Below are 17,349 nucleotides of genomic sequence, written 5' to 3' on the forward strand. Positions count from 1 at the left end.
AGCTCAGGGTCTTCCACCAGTTTCATCTGCTTCGCCGATCTGCGATGGTTCTAGTTTCGTTTCTAGGCCATGGCCGCCATCTTGATCTGTTCCGATCGCGGCACCGGCTAGCTTTCCGACGGAAGACACCAGGATATTAAGACAGGTCCCGGTACCAAATCGCTGTCAACGGGAGCACAAACCCTACCCCTTTCCACTGGTCGGGGTGGGAAGTCTGGATCTACGGTTTATCAGGATTTATAGGGGCTCCGCTGCGGAGCCCACAATTTAGACGGCCGCCATCCTCGGCTCCAAGCCACGCCCGCCGCACAGAACCACTAATTGTGCATCGGCTCATCTGATGTTTCGAAAGCCAACAAGAGACAATATTCCTACTAGCCCTGGTTGGCACCCTGTGGAGTTCAACAGTGAAGCCACTCAGGCTAGGCGAGAAGCCACCAACAGAAAAGCAAGAGTGACTCAGAGAGCACAATTACCCTCGCTACAAGTGGGCGATCATGTTGTCATCAAGGACAGACACCCTACAAACCTGAAGCATTGAAGGTAGTGCTGTGCAACGGGGTACGCTTATGGACACAAGGAACTTCTCATGGTTCAAGAAGGTGACTGCGGATCACCCGGATGATGACAGGGAAGCTGCACTGGAGTGTTGTGAAGAATAGGCCAGGACCAATGCTCTCTCTCCCCAGCCCAAAGCAACAGATGCCCTTCCCTGAGCCGGGCACCAGGAAGCTGCTGCCGTGACTCGCAGGGTGGCCGAAATCCAAGCGAAGATGTCCAGGACAGGCAGACGGAGCTAGGGACTTGCAACAACTCCCGGAGCCAGACGTATGGTCATCAGCCGAGACCAGCTCCCAGCCAGAAACGGTGTGCCTCCTGCATTCTGAGCTATAGGTGGGTGGGTTTGATTCCACTAAAGAAAAGGAGGGATGTAGAGGGCCGTTCGGCCTTTAAATTAAACTGTTGCCACTAGTAACACTCGCTGGGCCGGGCGCAACCCGAGGATATAAACAAGCATTTGCAATGCAATAGGTCTCGCAGTAATTAAGTTTGAGCTATTGGCATTGCTAAATATTGCAACACCAATTGCAACAAAAGTCTAAAAAAATGTGTGTTTATTTTTGTAGCAATGGTGGCATGCTGCGCTTTACATGATAAAGTGCGCCATACTGAGATTGCTACAATAGTTAATTGTGGATGCATTAACAATTGATGTGTGCACTGATGGCTGGTGGTGTGTGTGCCTGGTGGAAGTGTGCACTGCCGACTGGTGGTTTGTGTGTGTGTGCCTGGTGGAAGTGTGCACTGCCGGCTGGTGGGGTGTGTGTGTGTGCCTGGTGGAAGTGTGCACTGCCGGCTGGTGGGGTGTGTGTGTGTGCCTGGTGGAAGCATGCACTGACAGCTGGTGGTGTTTGTGCCCAGTGAAAGCGCGCACTGACGGCTGGTGGTGTTTGTGCCCGGTGAAAGCGTGCACTGACAGCTGATGGTGCATGTGCCTGTTGAAAGTGTGCACTGACTGTGTGGTTGTGTGTGTTTGTGTGTGTATGGTTGTGTGTGTATGGTTGGTTGTGTGTGTGTGTGGGTGTGTGGCTGTGGGTGTCTGTGTGTGGCTGTGGGTGGGTGTGTGTGGCTGTGGGTGGGTGTGTGTGGGTGCCTGCCCTGTTTTCTTCACCGTCACTATGAAACGCTCCATGATACTATTGGCTTGGAACCAGAGGGACTTAGTCTTTCGGTGATGTAACACCATGCATGCAGTCAATTATTACATTTTGCTACACTGAACAACTATCCTTTATCAAAATGCACAACTTCTGGAATGCTAGAAGTCCAGAGGTTCTCATTCTAAGCATGAATTCCTACCTCAGCTGAGGAGCCAGGGAAAGCCATGAGTTCATCGAACCTGGCAAAGTCATCAATCACAAGATGTAGAAAGATAGCTATAGAGTTAAAGAAGCCGGTGGTATATTTTCTCAAAATTGCCCTGGCAGTTTTCTGACACTTTGAGGAACAGTGGAGGATTATGCAATGAACAGCCCAGATGCCAAGAATGTCCCAGTACTAGTTCACCTAAGAACAAGAATCATATTCTGTCTCAACGGTCTCTTGTTTACCCCCATTCTCCTCTGTCCTTAGGGAGTCAGTTTAACAATCTGCCATCACTATACCCAGCAGATGACAAGGAGAGTCCCCCAAAGGATTAAGCACTTTCATTTGTTTGCAATTTCCCTTGTGCATGTCATAAGGCATGCAGTTCATGGAGACTACCGAGCAGATGTACCATATTGGTTCTTTGAGATATGGTTTCCTTCGAGTCTTTATCAGTTCAGCCACTACTCAGAGAGTTGTTCCTTCTTGGGAGTCCTTGCTAATGTGAGCTTTAGGTCAGGCAACAGGAAAAGTTTGTTGAACTAAGTAATGAAAACAGGCGCCTGCAATCAATAGCGTGGTCTCTGTTGGCCAAAGAGAAACGTGAAGAAAAGTTGACTAAACTCTGATCCTTTCACAATTGTCATTGATGTTGCATATAGCATTAGGAGTGCCAAAATGGAAACACAGGCTGGACAATGACTCACCAAAGTGAAATGTTAATTGTAGCTCTCAATCTTGACACCATCAGAACCAAGGAGGGCCTATATTGTTGAAGTCATTGAGGTCACAAAACGACGAGACGCCATGTGCCAAATACATATGAGGAGCACAATAAACAGCAGCAGCCGCTTGATGACACAGAAAGTCGCCATGCTTTTAGAGTTGAACACCTCCATGTCTATCTTGTTCCCCTTTTGGTTGTCAACTTCTGACATTTCTTAGCAGAATTTGAGCCGTGGGTGTAATGGATCATCATGCATTGTTAGGTGCGGTATATGGTCTGCACAATTGTGGAAAGGGAACACCTTATTGCTAGAGTATTAGGAAGGCAATAATAAAAATGTTATATTAGGCAAAGCAGAAAATATTCTTTGGTGTTCAGGCTGGTATAGCATAAGTATCAACATGGGTAACAGCAAACATATACAAGAAAAGTAATGAACAATTGTAGAATTTCCAGTGTAATATTAACTTCGGTTGAATGTTGGAACAAGGAGTTCAACGACTCCCTAAACTATGCGGTCTGTACTAAGACTATGTCTCAACAGCCATTCTTTTACCACAAATTTTCGTTATAAAGGAATGCCTGGTAAAACACATCCTCAAATCTATTCCGAACCCCTCCCACTCCCTAAAATCTACCCCGTACCCCACACCTCCTAAAAACTTAGATGAACCCCCCCACCTCCTAATAACTAACACTAACCCCTGCCACCCCTTGAAAACACTAACCCCTCATCCCCTAAAATCTAACTTGAACCACCCCCTAAAAACGATCATGACCTCCCCAACCCCTAAAAACTAATACGAACAACACCCCCTAAAAAATAATACGAACACCACCCCCTAAAAACTAACACAAACCCCTCCCACCCCCTAAAAACTAACACAAACCCCTCCCACCCCCTAAAAACTAACACCCAACCCTCCCTCCCCACCCCCTATACCCGCTTACCTCCTGTTCCTCTGACGCTCCTCAGGACTGCCCATCTGGAACACTAGACCGTTTTAGCCTGGACCACGCACATGCGTGGTTCAGGCTAAGTCGTTCTTCTTGCACATCGTTGTTAAGGATGTTCCCCATTAATTACTAATGTGGATAGGGAACAACCTTCTTTTGTACTTTTATGATCTCTAAAGAAATCCAAGGTCATTCTATTCCTAGCAATTTAGCTTGGTATCCCAGGCTTTCGTATTATATGCAGAAATCCAAATTTAAGCAAATGTTATCAGGACTATGCCTCTTCTCTGTAAATCCAGATTCATCCTTAAGTATTATTATCCATAGATCATCTAATCTTGAAGTTCAACATGTAGTAAGGAAATTTGACAAACATTTTGTAAGTGAAACTGGTCTATAGTTACTACATAGATGTGGATCTTTTCCTGTTATTATGAATTACAGAAGTGAGTGAGTGAATTCTTCTTTGCAACTGATAACCTTTCATTTCCAATTTATAGTTAAGTACATTAGTAAGAGTAAACACTAGCTCTCTACAGAAGGTTTTGTCAAAGTTACTGACAAAGTCATCTTGATATGGTGATTTCTCCCCGTTCAATATCTTTGTCACTTCTAATTCTGCTACTGGGGCTTCCACTTGCCATCTACTTCATTTATATGAAGGATAGGTAGGGTGCCAGTACAAGTTACAGCAAACAAGATAAACTGTTCTACCAATGTCCTCATGTTCCAAAATAGCTCTCTTTTACATTTATAATACCCAAGACAGTTTTAGGTAGCCTTATCATTATAATCTTATATGCCCCTAAACATGTATCTTCGTATTCCTAATATTTAAGATTCAGACGATATAGGATGAAGTTTGCCGTTTTTGTACTGTATTCACTTCATATTTTAGTTCCACTCTTTGCTCCCAGCATGCCCTCAAGTGGTTTTAACCACCTGACCAAATGTCCTCCCCAGGTCTACAGGTGTCTAATGGAGAGGTTAAATGGTGTCTCAACTGTTTGTCCTTGTTGGGCCTTGAACCGGAACATCTACCCCGCCCCCCCCCCAATACACACTCACGTAACCCTTTCTGGCCCCATGATCCGGACTCTCATTCTCCCTCGCTTATTCAGTAACCTAAATCACAGATTGCTGCCCTCCCTGTTATTTATCTATATCAATAGGTATTGATGAACAAGTTACGTAGCTCCGGTAACAATGCATCTGGTAGAGACGTGCTTTAGTTGTAGATTCCTTACCTTAGAATTTCCCCCAGGCGTCAGTCTGGATCCAGAGAATTGGTCAGCAGTACCTCTGGCATTGGTAGGTGGCGTCGGTCGGCTCACGTCCATCGTCTGCATGAGGTCTCTGGACCTAAATAGACATTCCACATGTGCGCTGATGTTAGTTCTCAACCCAACCTTTCCACGCCATAAGCGCAGAGCCATGAAAGACACTGGCCACTGGGGCATCAAAACTAGGGCCCTTTAGGGGCATCTATCCCTAGAAATCAGTTCGCAGCTAGGATCGGTGGGGCGGTAAGGAATCTACAATTAACATATGTCTCTACCAGATACAATATTACCAAAGGTAAGTAACTTGTACATCTGACAGAGACGGTTAGTTGTAGATTCCTTACCTTAGAATTAGATACCCCAGCAATACCATTCCCGGAGGAGGGTCTGTGAACCAAGATAAAACTAAAAAGTCCTGGAGGATTGATTAGGCAAAGTACCCGTCCCTGCGGTCTTGGCTGTCCAGGCAGTAGTTTCTGGTGAATGTATGGAGGGATGGCCACATCATTGCCTGACAGATAGCAAGGAGTGGGACTCGGTATGCTAACGCAGTGGTTGCTGCTGTTGCTCTAGTGGAGTGAGCATGCAACCCCAGAGGAGGTTCCCTCTTCTCCAAAGCATAGCATATATTAATGCAGAGGACAACCCATCTAGAGATGGTCCATTTTGGAATAGCCCAACCTTTTTGGCGCTCACATATCCAAAGAAGAGTTGATTATCCACCAGAAAATCTTTAGTACGATCAAGCTAAAATGACAACGTACTTTTGGGGCCAGACAGTGGAGTCTCTCCTCCTCCTTGGAGGGATGCGGGGGCGGGTAAAAGGTAGACAATGTGATGGATATTCCCACATGAAAGGGCATGACCACTTTAGGAAAGCACAAAGCTTTTGTACGAAGCACCACTTTATTAGGCTGAACAGACAGATACGGAGGCTTGGAAGACAGAGCCCGGAGCTCACTAACTCTGCGAGCAGAGGAGATGGCAATAAGAAAAGCAGATTTAAAAGTTAGTAGCCTGAGAGCACAATTATAAAGGGGCTCTAAGTGAGCACACATAAGAAAGGTCAAACCCAAATTAAAGTCACATTGAAGCATTATGAAAGGAGACGAAGAAAACAAATGAGTAAGGCCCTTATAGAACCTGATGATAATAGAAGGCTGATCTGGAAAACGTAGAAAGGCAGAGATACTGCAAGATAGCCTTTAAGAGGGCCTAAAGCAGGGCCCTGCTGGGCCAAAGAAAGTATGTGCGAGAGAACCTCTAAAAGAGGAGCAGAAAGGGGATCAACAGCCTTTGCTGCGCACCATGCCACAAATTTGTTCTATCGACAGGCGTATACTGTTTTAGTGGAGGGACGCCTGCCTGCCATGGACATTTTGGTTCCTGGTAGATATATGCACTTTTATTATTTAAATATATTTGTTACTTTTCAAAAGTGCCTGAGGAGAAGAGAGCCTCTGAGGGGGGGACGGGAGGGTCGCATGTGAATCTACGAAAGACACCAATACTGGAGAACCACAGTTTACAGGTAAGTAACTTATGTTCTTCTCCAGTATTAGGGGTGTCTTTCATAGATTCACATGCTTGAATAAGAGTAGAAAGCAGTAATCATCATACAAGTCATAAAGGTAACAGTAAGTTCAAGCATATAATAAACATATCATTTTAAAGTAAAAAACCTTTATGACTGGAGGCGGGTAGCAACAGAGGCTCACCTTTAATGGAAAAGATTCCGCAGCACCGCTTGTCCTACTGCTGCATCTGCGGCGTCTGTTGACTGCAGACAGTAGTTCTTCGTAAAAGTATGGCTGCTCGACCACGTAGCAGCTCTGCAAATGTGTCGCAGAGGTATCCCCGCAAAGAAGGCAGTAGAAGCTGACACAGCTCTAGTTGAATGAGCACGTACTGGAGCTGGAAGAGGTTTGCCAGCCCGTTGATGACAAAAGGTAATGGTGGAAGAAATCCACCTAGTAATAGTTTGTTTGGTAACAGGTTGTCCTTTGCAGATCGGGCCATTGCCACGAACAGTTGATCAGATTTCCTGAAGGATGCAGTGCGCTGAATGTAAAACTTGAGACAACGTTTCATATCCAGGGAATGTAATGAACGTTCCGCAGGAGTTTGTGGATCAGGAAAGAAAGTTTTTTAAATGACTGGTTCATTGAGATGAAAATCACTGGAAACTTTCGGAATAAATTTAGGATCAGTACGTAGTGTAACAGCCTCTTTTGAGAACTGGCGAAAAGGAGGCTGAATTGTGAATGCCTGAATGTCACTGACACGCCTAGATGAGGTCAAGGCGAGCAATAGGGCAACTTTCCACGTGAGGAATTTTAAGCTTGCTGAATGGATGGGTTGAAAAGGAGGTAGGAGGAGCTGAGACAAAACCAGGTTTAAGCACCAAGCAGGCGGAGGACGCCGAATGGGTGGAAACATACGGAAGAGGCCTTTGAAAAACAGTTGAATGATTCTAGACGAATACAGTGAGGTAGAACCATCATGACGGAAGCGAGAGAGAGCCGCCAGAAATACCTTCAGAGTGGAGTGGGAAAGTCCTGACTTTGCAAGGGATAAGAAGAAAGGCAGGATCTGTTCTGGTTTGGCGGTCATCGGATCCAAGGCTTTGGTGTGGCATTAGACACAGAAACGCTTCCACTTCAACTGATAGGTTTTAATGGTGGAAGGAGCACGGGCGTGCGCTAACACCTCTCAACAGTCAGCGTCGATGGGCAGACGCGCAAATTCATGGTGTTCAGGTTCCAGGCATGGAGCTGGAGGTGTGCTGGATCCGGATGGCAAATCTGCCCCTGCTGCATCGCGAGGAGGTGAGGCAGTGGATGAAGCAGAATTGGCTCGTTCTGGGAGAACAAGAGCAGGTCCGAGAACCATGGGCGCCGCGGCCACTTGGGTGAGATCAGGATGATATGGCAGGGTTGAAGCCTCATCCTGTGCAACAAGTGCGGAATCAGCGGAAGCGGAGGGAAAGCGTAGCTGAATGCGTTCAACCAGCTGATCGAAAATGCATTTCCGCTCGACTCTCTGTGGGGATGTAGATTTGCAAAGCGTTGGAATTTCCTGTTGGTGATAGTCGCAAAAAGATCCATCTGCGGCTGGCCCCACTGGCAGAAAATGAACTCGAGAGTTGGTTGATTGAGTTCCCACTCGTGGTTGTCCGAGAAAGACCTGCTGAGTGAATCCGCCAGAACATTGGAAACACCCGGCACATGGATGGCTGTGAGATGAATTTGATGACGAATCGCCCATTTCCATATCTCCTGTGCTTGTTGGGAAAGCAAAAGGGACCTTGTGCCGCCCTGTTTGTTTAGGTAATGCTTGCTGGTGGTGTTGTCTGTCCTCACCAGCAGAGATTGGCCTTGAACGATCTGTTGAAAAGACTTCAGGGCAAGGAAGATCGCCAGAAGCTCTAGGTGGTTTATATGCCAAGTGCGTTGGACCGCAGTCTATTTCCCTTGTACTGACAGACCTTCGAGATGCACTCTCCAGCCCTCCAAGGACGCATCGGTGGTAAGCGTCAGAGTTGGAGTTGGAGCAGCGTCTTGAAAAGACCGACCTTTTGAAATGTTCGGAGGGTGAGCCCACCCCTCCAGAGCCTCCTGAATGCAGGGCGTGAGAAGGATCCTGTCGTTGAATGATCCTGAAATCTGTTTCCACTGCTTGTCTAACTCCTCTTGGACGACCCTCATATGTAGTCTGCAGTGGGGAATCAACTGTATGGCAGAGGAAGCCATGCCGAGGAATGATTTCAACATCCAGACTGAAACGTACAGTTTTGACTGCAGGGATCGTACCATCTGGAGCATACGGTCTTGTCTTTCCTGGGAGACAAAAACCATTGCCAGCTGAGAATCTAGTGAGGCTCCTAGAAAATCTCGCCGCTGAGACAGGCAAAAGTGTGACTTCTGGCAATTGATGGAAAGGCCCAAGTCCTGAAACAGGGAGATGCAAGACTGAGTATGCTGGATTGCCAGTTGGAGGTTCGGAGCCTTTATGAGAATCGTCCAGGTATGGATAAAACTGTATGCCTTGTAGGCGCAGAAAAGCTTTGTAGGCGCTTGGTAAAGACCCTCGGTGCTGAACGGAGGCCAAACGCCAGGACTCTGAATTGGAAGTGTAGGTGTCCAACTGTAAAACGAAGATATTTTCTGTGCCTGGGGTGGATCGGAACATGAAAATATGCGTCCTGGAGGTCGATCATGGAGAAGAACTCTCTGGGATTGAGGTAATGTAGAATCTGGAGCAGGGTCAACATTTGAAAAGTTTTGGACGTGATGAATTTGTTTAAAGCTCGTAGATCCAAAATTGGGCGCCATTCCCCCGATTTTTTCTTGACTAGAAAAAAGCAGGAGTAAAATCCTTTGCCCTGCTGGCCTTGTGGTACTACCTCGATAGCACCCTTCCTGATCATTAATCGCAATGTGCCTTCCAAGCACTTCGAACCAACGTTTGTCGGTTTATTTTTGCGGTGCTCCTGAACGAGGGGCGTGTCAGTATCAGCAGAGCCGACCTCCGCATCCACATACTCCTCCAATCCTGCTTTCATGAAACCAGGTCGGACAAATGCTCGGGTTGCCAAACAGAAATTTAATACCTCCGGTGCACAATTGCCAAACAACGCGATGTCCACAATTACAGCGTCTGGCAGAAGCGTTTCGGCGTGTGCCTCATACGTGCCAGGTCAGTGCTGCAAGTGTCAAGTTGCTTTCTTCGCGGGGCTGCTGTTTAAATAACATCCGAGTAACCTCATTGGCTGGGAGTCGTTGTCATAGAAAGCAGACAGGGAAAGATCCTCCGATGGTACATGTCGCTATACTCGCCAACCACGAGGCCTCGGGTACTGTGCAATGTGTCCCGCACTAAGAACCAAACAAACAAAACAGCACAGTCAGATGTCGGTACAGTGACCCATCCTCGCATATGGTAATTCCTCTGTTATTTTGTTGGCTCTTTTTGATTGCGGGAAACACCAGGGTGAATTATTTCTCTGCCGGGCATTCCTTTAAGCAGACAGACTGCCTGCTCCCTCTCCCCAATACCTGTTTATATATTTATATAATTATGATAATTTTACTTATATATGCATACATTACTGCTATTTTATGTACCGTGGGACTCCCACTTCGACGACGGGGAATATTCAAGCATGTGAATCTATGAAAGACACCCCTAATACTGGAAAACTATGACATCATCAGACTTGTTAGAAGTGAAAGAATTGGGGGATGAATAGCATGCATCCACAGAAGCACCATATCAGTAAATAGAGCCATATCCCCCACATTCTCCTCTTGTGAATACATGTGCATCGACATCACGAGTAATGGTACGCCAGTTTGCTCCCTTCACATCATATATCATCCTCCTCGTGATAACCTTACTTTTACTGAACACTTCATGGATATGGTCACAACAACCATCGGACGTCAAAACACTCAAATATTCCTAGGAGACTACAATCTCCATTGGAATGATAACGAGGACTCAATGGTCAACAGTCTCAAAAAACTTAAATCGGCGCGCTTGACCTCGCCCAAATCTGCAACAGCCCCACACACAAAAAAGTTGCAGTCCTGGACTTAATAATTTCCAAAAACAACTCCATTCAGCTTGACTCAATCCTTCCCTGCGATTGGTCAGACCACCACATCATTACTTTCTTCATCAGGGAAACAGTGAAACTTAACGCAGCCCAATCCACTAAACCAAAGATTTGGAAAAGAGACTTGAAAAAACTCAAGCCCAACACTCTGCCCATTCACTCCCATAAACTACTCCAGCCTCCGGATGACCTCGCCTCCGTAAATTACCTCACCAAACATTACCTTAACGCAATGGCTACGGTTATCAATAAAGCCGCTCCTCTGCAACTAATGAGAGAGTTCCTTCTAAAAACTCCAAGCCCTGGTTCAATGACCTGCTGAACGATGACAGACGCTCTCTTAGAACTTCAGAAAGTATCTGGAGATTAGTCCCATCTGCCAAACACCTGAAAATTCTAAGGAGTAAGAGAAAAGACTATTACAGAAAGATCAAACGCACTAAAGCCGAATTTCTCTCTCACCAACTAGATCAAGCAAGAAATCGACCCCAAAAATAGTTTGAATTAATCAAATCACAATCTAGAGATGAACCTAAACAACTACAAGATACCTCAGGCACCCAACCCACTTGTGACGAATTCTTTGCTTTATTTAACCTAAAAACAGAAAACCTCAAGAGGGATCTTCTCAATGACCTCCCAGTCCTACAGTCTTACCCTCTTATAACAATCCCTCCCTCTCCTCCAACTCCGCCACAACAAACATCCTCAAAACTTCAACTAAAAAATGAGGCAACCTGGTCCACCTTCAACTCATACACTGAAGAAGCTGTAGGAAAGATTCTTAGCAACCTCAAGCCGGCCAATCATACCACCGATCCTCTCCCTGCAAACGCAATTAAAGATCTAACCCCTGAGGGGAGGAGCTACGGCACCAACCAAGATGGCCGCATAGTCTCCCGGCTCCGCTGACCTCCGTCCTTCACTCTATCATCCTGTTGCTCATCCTGATTACCTGCACCGGATCGGTGTGTGTGATCCGACCCGCACTCCAGTGGTGCAATCCCGGAGTTTCTCCGCCGTTGTGAAGCGGAGCTACGTCGATGGTCGCATTGAGGCCTAACCCAGCAGAGAAGCCGGGGACTCGAGTGCTGGCTCTGCCGGGTCCGAGTTGAATAACAACAGACTGCTGAAGGTGGTTGGGTCCGGTCTCTGGAACACTCGAACTTTTTTGATTGTTTTGTTGCCATCAGCTGCCTGGTGCCCTACAGAAGGTGAGGTGAGGGGTGACGCACAGTGCTGTGTTGCGGGGGTCCCTGACCGGGGGTCCGGTATTCACATCATCGTTCCCCCGGGTCGGCGCCTCGCTGCGTACTACTACTCGCTAACCGTCAGTCCCTCATGGCTTACTCCTCCTCCGCCTAATTTGACCCCGGAGAAGGCGCCTCTCCGTGGGGTCCACCATGTTGGAGGACGAAACGAATCTAGCGGAACAGGCTCGAAATGGCCCGTCACTGCGTACGGTGCTGGAGGCACTCATGGCACTTAAGGGAACTATTGAAGTCCAGACTTGCAGTTTGTTGTCTGCGACGGAAGGACTCACAGGCATGAGACAGGATCCTGACTCGACGCCCGCGACCCGGCAGCCAGCCCGCTTTTCAATAGATGTCTCGGAGGTGTATTTTGACCCGGCGCTGGAAGCAGTGTTTGCCCCTATTGAAGTGGCTCTACCTGACTGTACTGTGCCTGGTCACCCCACGGAACCGTTGGAACCCCCGATTGTGTATCCCCCGGAACATTTGCATGTCATCCCCATTTTGGAGCCTTCTACTTTCTATTCTTTGTTGTTTCGGACCGTGTCGACTCCCCTCCCCTGTCGGTCTTTCAAGATGGCGGATGGGGTAAAGCTTGGCTTCGATATTTGATATTTTTGATATTTTTATATTTTTGGGGTATTTATAGAGCGCAGACATTCGCTCCGGAAGGAGCATCTTGGCGCTAGGGTAGCGTGCTACGAGTACATGAAAGTGGAAAAGGATGAAAGAAAAATGAAGCAGCTGAAACTAAATGGCTGCCAATACTGAGGCGTCTGATTGTTGGTACACCCATGCCTTTAGAAGTTTTCTGAAGATGCTCTCCTTGTCCGTCAGTCTAAGATTGACCGGTAGGGTGTTCCATGCCCTGGCTGCCAGGACAGTAAAGGTCTTCCCACCCCTTGTTTTGTACTTAAATCTTGGAATGGTGATAAGATTTTTGCCAGAGGATCTCAGACATCGCGAGGGGTGGTAGCGTGTAAAACGCTTTGCAAGGTAAAGGGGCCCTGAGTTTTTCATAACTCTGAAGACGGTAAGAAGGAGTTTAAAGAGGATCCTTTTATGTAAAGGTAGCCAGTGGAGGGTGTTTAGCGCCATTGAAGCTGATTACCTTCTAGGAAGTCCCAGCACTAATCGAGCAGCTGCGTGTTGTATGCTCTGCAGCTTTTTGGAGGGTGGACTTTTTCACTCCCACCATTAAACCATTACAGTAATCAAGTCTGGAGAGTATCAAAGCTACCGCAACTGATTTTCGGGCTGTAATGGGGAGGAGGTCGAAGAATTTCTTTAGGGACTTAAGTCCAAAACAGCGTCCAGCCGTGATCCTGACATGTTCGTCAAAAGAGAGGGATGAGTCGAATTGCACGCCCAGGTTCCGTGCTGAAGAGACGGCGCTTGGAGGGGCCTCAGATCCTATGTGCCACCAGTCCTTCGGGCAGAAGGATAGATCTTTACTCAGCGGTATGATTTCAGTTTTGGTGCTATTACATCTTAAATGATTTTTGTTTAGCCACTGGAAAACATCCGAAAGACAATTTTGGAAACGCAACTTTGCGTTCGGACACTTTTTGTCAATCGTGACGACAAGTTGTGTGTCGTCAGCGTATGACGTGACAAGGATCCCATGAGATTCTATCACAGCGAGGAGGGGTGCCATATAGATGTTGAAAAAGAGAGGACTTAATATGGACCCCTGAGGGACTCCAGATGTTATGGGTTTCTCGCTGGATAGGTGGGGGCCCAGGGACACAGTTTGGGACCTATTAGATAGGAAAGATGTAACCCAAGCCAGAACTGTGTCTGTCACGCCAATCTCTCGCAGTCTGTTGATAAGGATGACATGCGAGATGGTGTCGAACTCTGCTGTTAGGTCAAGCAGGATGAGGACGGCCTGCCTGCCCTCATCCTGTAGGAACTTGATGGAATCAGCTAGTTCTATAAGGGCTGTTTCGGTAGAATGGCCGGAACGAAAACCCGACTGCTGCGGATGTAAGATGTTACCAATCTGAACGAAAGTTTTTAGCTCTTCATATACTAGTTGTTCCGTGATCTTACCAAGGAAGGGAAGTAAAGAAATAGGGCGCATGTTGGTCAGGTCGGTGGGGGATTTGTTCGGCTTCTTCATCAGAGGCTTCACTATGGCCTTCTTCCAGTCATTAGGCACTATCCCAGACTCAAGAGATTCATTGATGATGATGTTAATATAAGGGTTAACAGTATCAATCAAGTGGTGCAGGATGCTGGGAGGGCAGGGGTCAGTAGGGGCTCCTGATTTACATGCCAGGATTGCCTTGCGAGTTTGTTGAAAGGAGACAGGCTTGAAGTTAGAGAGAGAGAGATAATTGTCTGTTTCCACGTGAGTTGTGGTCCGAGGAGAAGGGAAGTCTTTCTGAATGCTAACAATTTTCTCATCAAAGAAGTCTGCGATTTGATTGCACAGGCTTGCAGAGGGGGGATTTAGAGCGTGAGGGTTTTAGGATGGGTGAAGGACTTAACTATCTTAAAGATTGTTTTTTGTTTTTGATGGGCCTCATTTATGGCTTTAGTAAAGTGTTCCTTTTTAGCCATTTTTATGTTAGAGAAATATAGTTTCCTTTGTTGGACATAAAGTGCCCTTGTGGCATCATCGTACGTTTTTCTCCATTTTCTTTCTAGTCTTCTACATAGAAGATGACTGTCGGAGAGGGCCTGGGTAAACCAGGGTGCATTAGGTTTTCTTTTATGCCGTTTCACATGTTGGTTTTTAGGTACGGAGTTCGCCGAGACAATTTGATCCATCCACGTATGGAAATTATGAGAGTCGGCTATTACATCTCCAGTAGGTTTCGGGGATTTGGGTAAAGGTTGAGAGTCCAGCTTAATGTGTTCCAACACTTTCTTCCAGTTGACTGTGAAGGGGGAGGGGGGTGTATCTTGCTGGACATGGTGTGAACTTGTGTCATAATGTCAAACGGAATAAAGAAATGATCCGTCCAAATTTGTGGTATTGGAGGGGACGTGGTTAGGGACGTAAGGTTAGAGCAAATACCGTCAAGGGTATGACCTGCGAGATGGGTGGGCGCAGTGACATGTTGGGTTAGTCCAAAGATGTTTAATGAGTGTTGGAAGGAAATGGCGTGGGGGTCCACACAAGACTCCAAGTGCAAATTCATATCTCCTAATAAGGTGAAATGGGGATAGCGCAAAGTAAGTGTTCCCAGGGCCTCATCTAATGAATCAAGAAAAGGGGTGGCGTGGGGAGGCGGGGAGGCAGGGAGGGTCAACATTGGTACCAGCCATCTACATCGGGACCTGCCGTTCCCTTCTCATCTGTGTACTCCTGTTCGTTAGACTTTGGCAGTACTTTGTGTGAAGTGCTTTCCTTAATTGAGGACTTCAGTGCATTTGATCGACGGGGCCAGGGTTGAGATTCTTCTCCGAGTCTCTCATTGTGGCATTATGTTAACGGGATTGTTTTTATTGACCTAACGTAGTCCGGGGCGCGGCTGGCTACGACGGGGGAAGGAGACCGGGAGCCCGTAGAACTATGCCCTCCTCCGATTTCCCTCATTGTGTGGGGTTCTTTGCCTTTTCCTTTCTTTCCCTTTCTACTATATTTCGGGTTCTGGTTACTGGGCGACAGGCACGCTGCGAGGGGGGTGGCCGTAGTCATCAGCAGGGGTGCAGGGTGGGGGGGTGTGGGGGTGGGTGTTTCGTTTTTTTTATTTTTGTTCTATGGCCTCTTTCTTCCTTCTCCTTCCTCGCCTTTTCTTCCTTTTCCTTTTCCGGGTTAGTGTAGTGGGTTTGGCTTTCCTTACATCCTTGTTTCTACATCTGTACCTTGACTTTTCTGAGGTTTTGGTGCTGTGGGGCGGACAAAAACGATGGCGTAGACTAATATTAATGTGCTACTTATCCTGATTTCGTATGTCTTAACGCCGCTGACCTATATGATAGCGAACGTATTTTGGACACGTTGTTCCTTTGCTCGCCCCCTTTTGTGATCCGAGAAACTGTACGACACCTGATCCTTTCAACTTATTATATGTAAAATTAAAACCTCTTATCCTGTTTCCGAATTGAACTGCCTTTGCAACCGATGTGCTTTGTGGATGGAGTTCCTATGCTCCCCAGGGAGGCTGGGTCTGAAGTTGGAATGTAATAACGTACTGGAATGCTTAGCGGCCAGCCCTGGGGGGTTGTAGGCCCGTGTCTGTATTTGATTGCAAATGTTAAATAAAGGTTTTCAACAAAAAAAAAATGTAACCCCTCTGATCCTGCCGCTCTGGACCAGGATCATTAACAGCTCTCTACATCAAGGTTGCATCCCAGACGTCCTCAAAATTGGTCAAGTCACACTCATCCTAAAAAAAAACCACAGCTGACCCGATGGACCTTAACAACTATCACCCTATTTCGAACAGCCCTACCCTAGCCAAACTCTTGGAAAAATGCGTTCTCCAACAATTGACAAAACACATTGACCTCTACGACCTCCTTGACAATCACCAATCTGGCTTTAGAGCAGGGCATAGCACCGAAACAGCCATGACTCACCTTATCGAAGTTGTGTTACAAATACTCGACTAGAATGGATCATGCCTACTCATCTTGCTAGATCTCTCCTATGCCTTCGATACGGGCAAAAACGAGTACCTGATTGAACTGCTGAACCTCAGAATGGGTATATCAGGCTCAGTGCTCATTTGGTTTACCTCCTTTCTTCTAAACCGGACCCAAAAATTCAAGGTCAATAACTCCTTCTCCAAACCTGTACCAGTAACTCTTGGAGTCCCACAAGGGTCCGCACTATCCCCTACACTATTCAATCTATTCATGGAACCTCTTACTGTCTTGCTGCAAGCATCCAACGTCCAATTTCACATGTACGCAGATGATACACAACTCTATCTGAAGATTCATACTCCTGAAGATGTCAAACTATTCAACCAAACGCTGTTGAACACCCAAACATGGGTAGCTGAGAACCATCTCAAGCTTAACGCACTCAAAACTGAATTCCTACTTATTGCTCCACCCTCCAAAATTCCCCTCCCCCAGGATTGGTTCAAACACCTCACGGCATTCAACGTGCAACCAACAATCATTGACTCAGATAAATCTCTGGGTATACCCTTGATGGCAACCTCAACATGCATAAACACATTGCCAACGCAACAAAAGGAGCAAATTTCCAGATTAATATTCTAAGGAAACTTAAACCCTTCCTACCAAAAAACGACTTCAAGACGGCAGTTCAAGCTCTAGTCATCTACAGGATCGAATACGGAAGTGTCTCTCTTTGTGGTCTCCCCAAAGCTACAACAGCACCACTAAGAGCCACCATCAACGCGGCAGCGTGGCTCATCACAGGCTCAAAAAAAGGTCCCACATCTCCCCTGACCTAAAAGCATTGAACTGGCTACCATGGGAAGCCAGAATTCACCTAAAAATAGCATGCTTGACCCACAAAGCCATTCACCATAAAGCACCCAGCTATCTCTCTCGGAAACTGTCTATCTCTGGAGGCAAGAGATCCACAAGAAGTGCAGAAAGCCTATTACTGAAACCACACAGATTTAATAAGGCAAAAACGTACAAATGCTCCTTCTCAGGGATGGCTCCTAGGATTTGGAACACACTACCCCCAGAAACCAGACTTAC

The sequence above is a fragment of the Lissotriton vulgaris genome, chromosome 12 (assembly GCF_964263255.1).
Source record: "Lissotriton vulgaris chromosome 12, aLisVul1.2, whole genome shotgun sequence".
Classification (NCBI taxonomy): Eukaryota; Metazoa; Chordata; class Amphibia; order Caudata; family Salamandridae; genus Lissotriton; species Lissotriton vulgaris.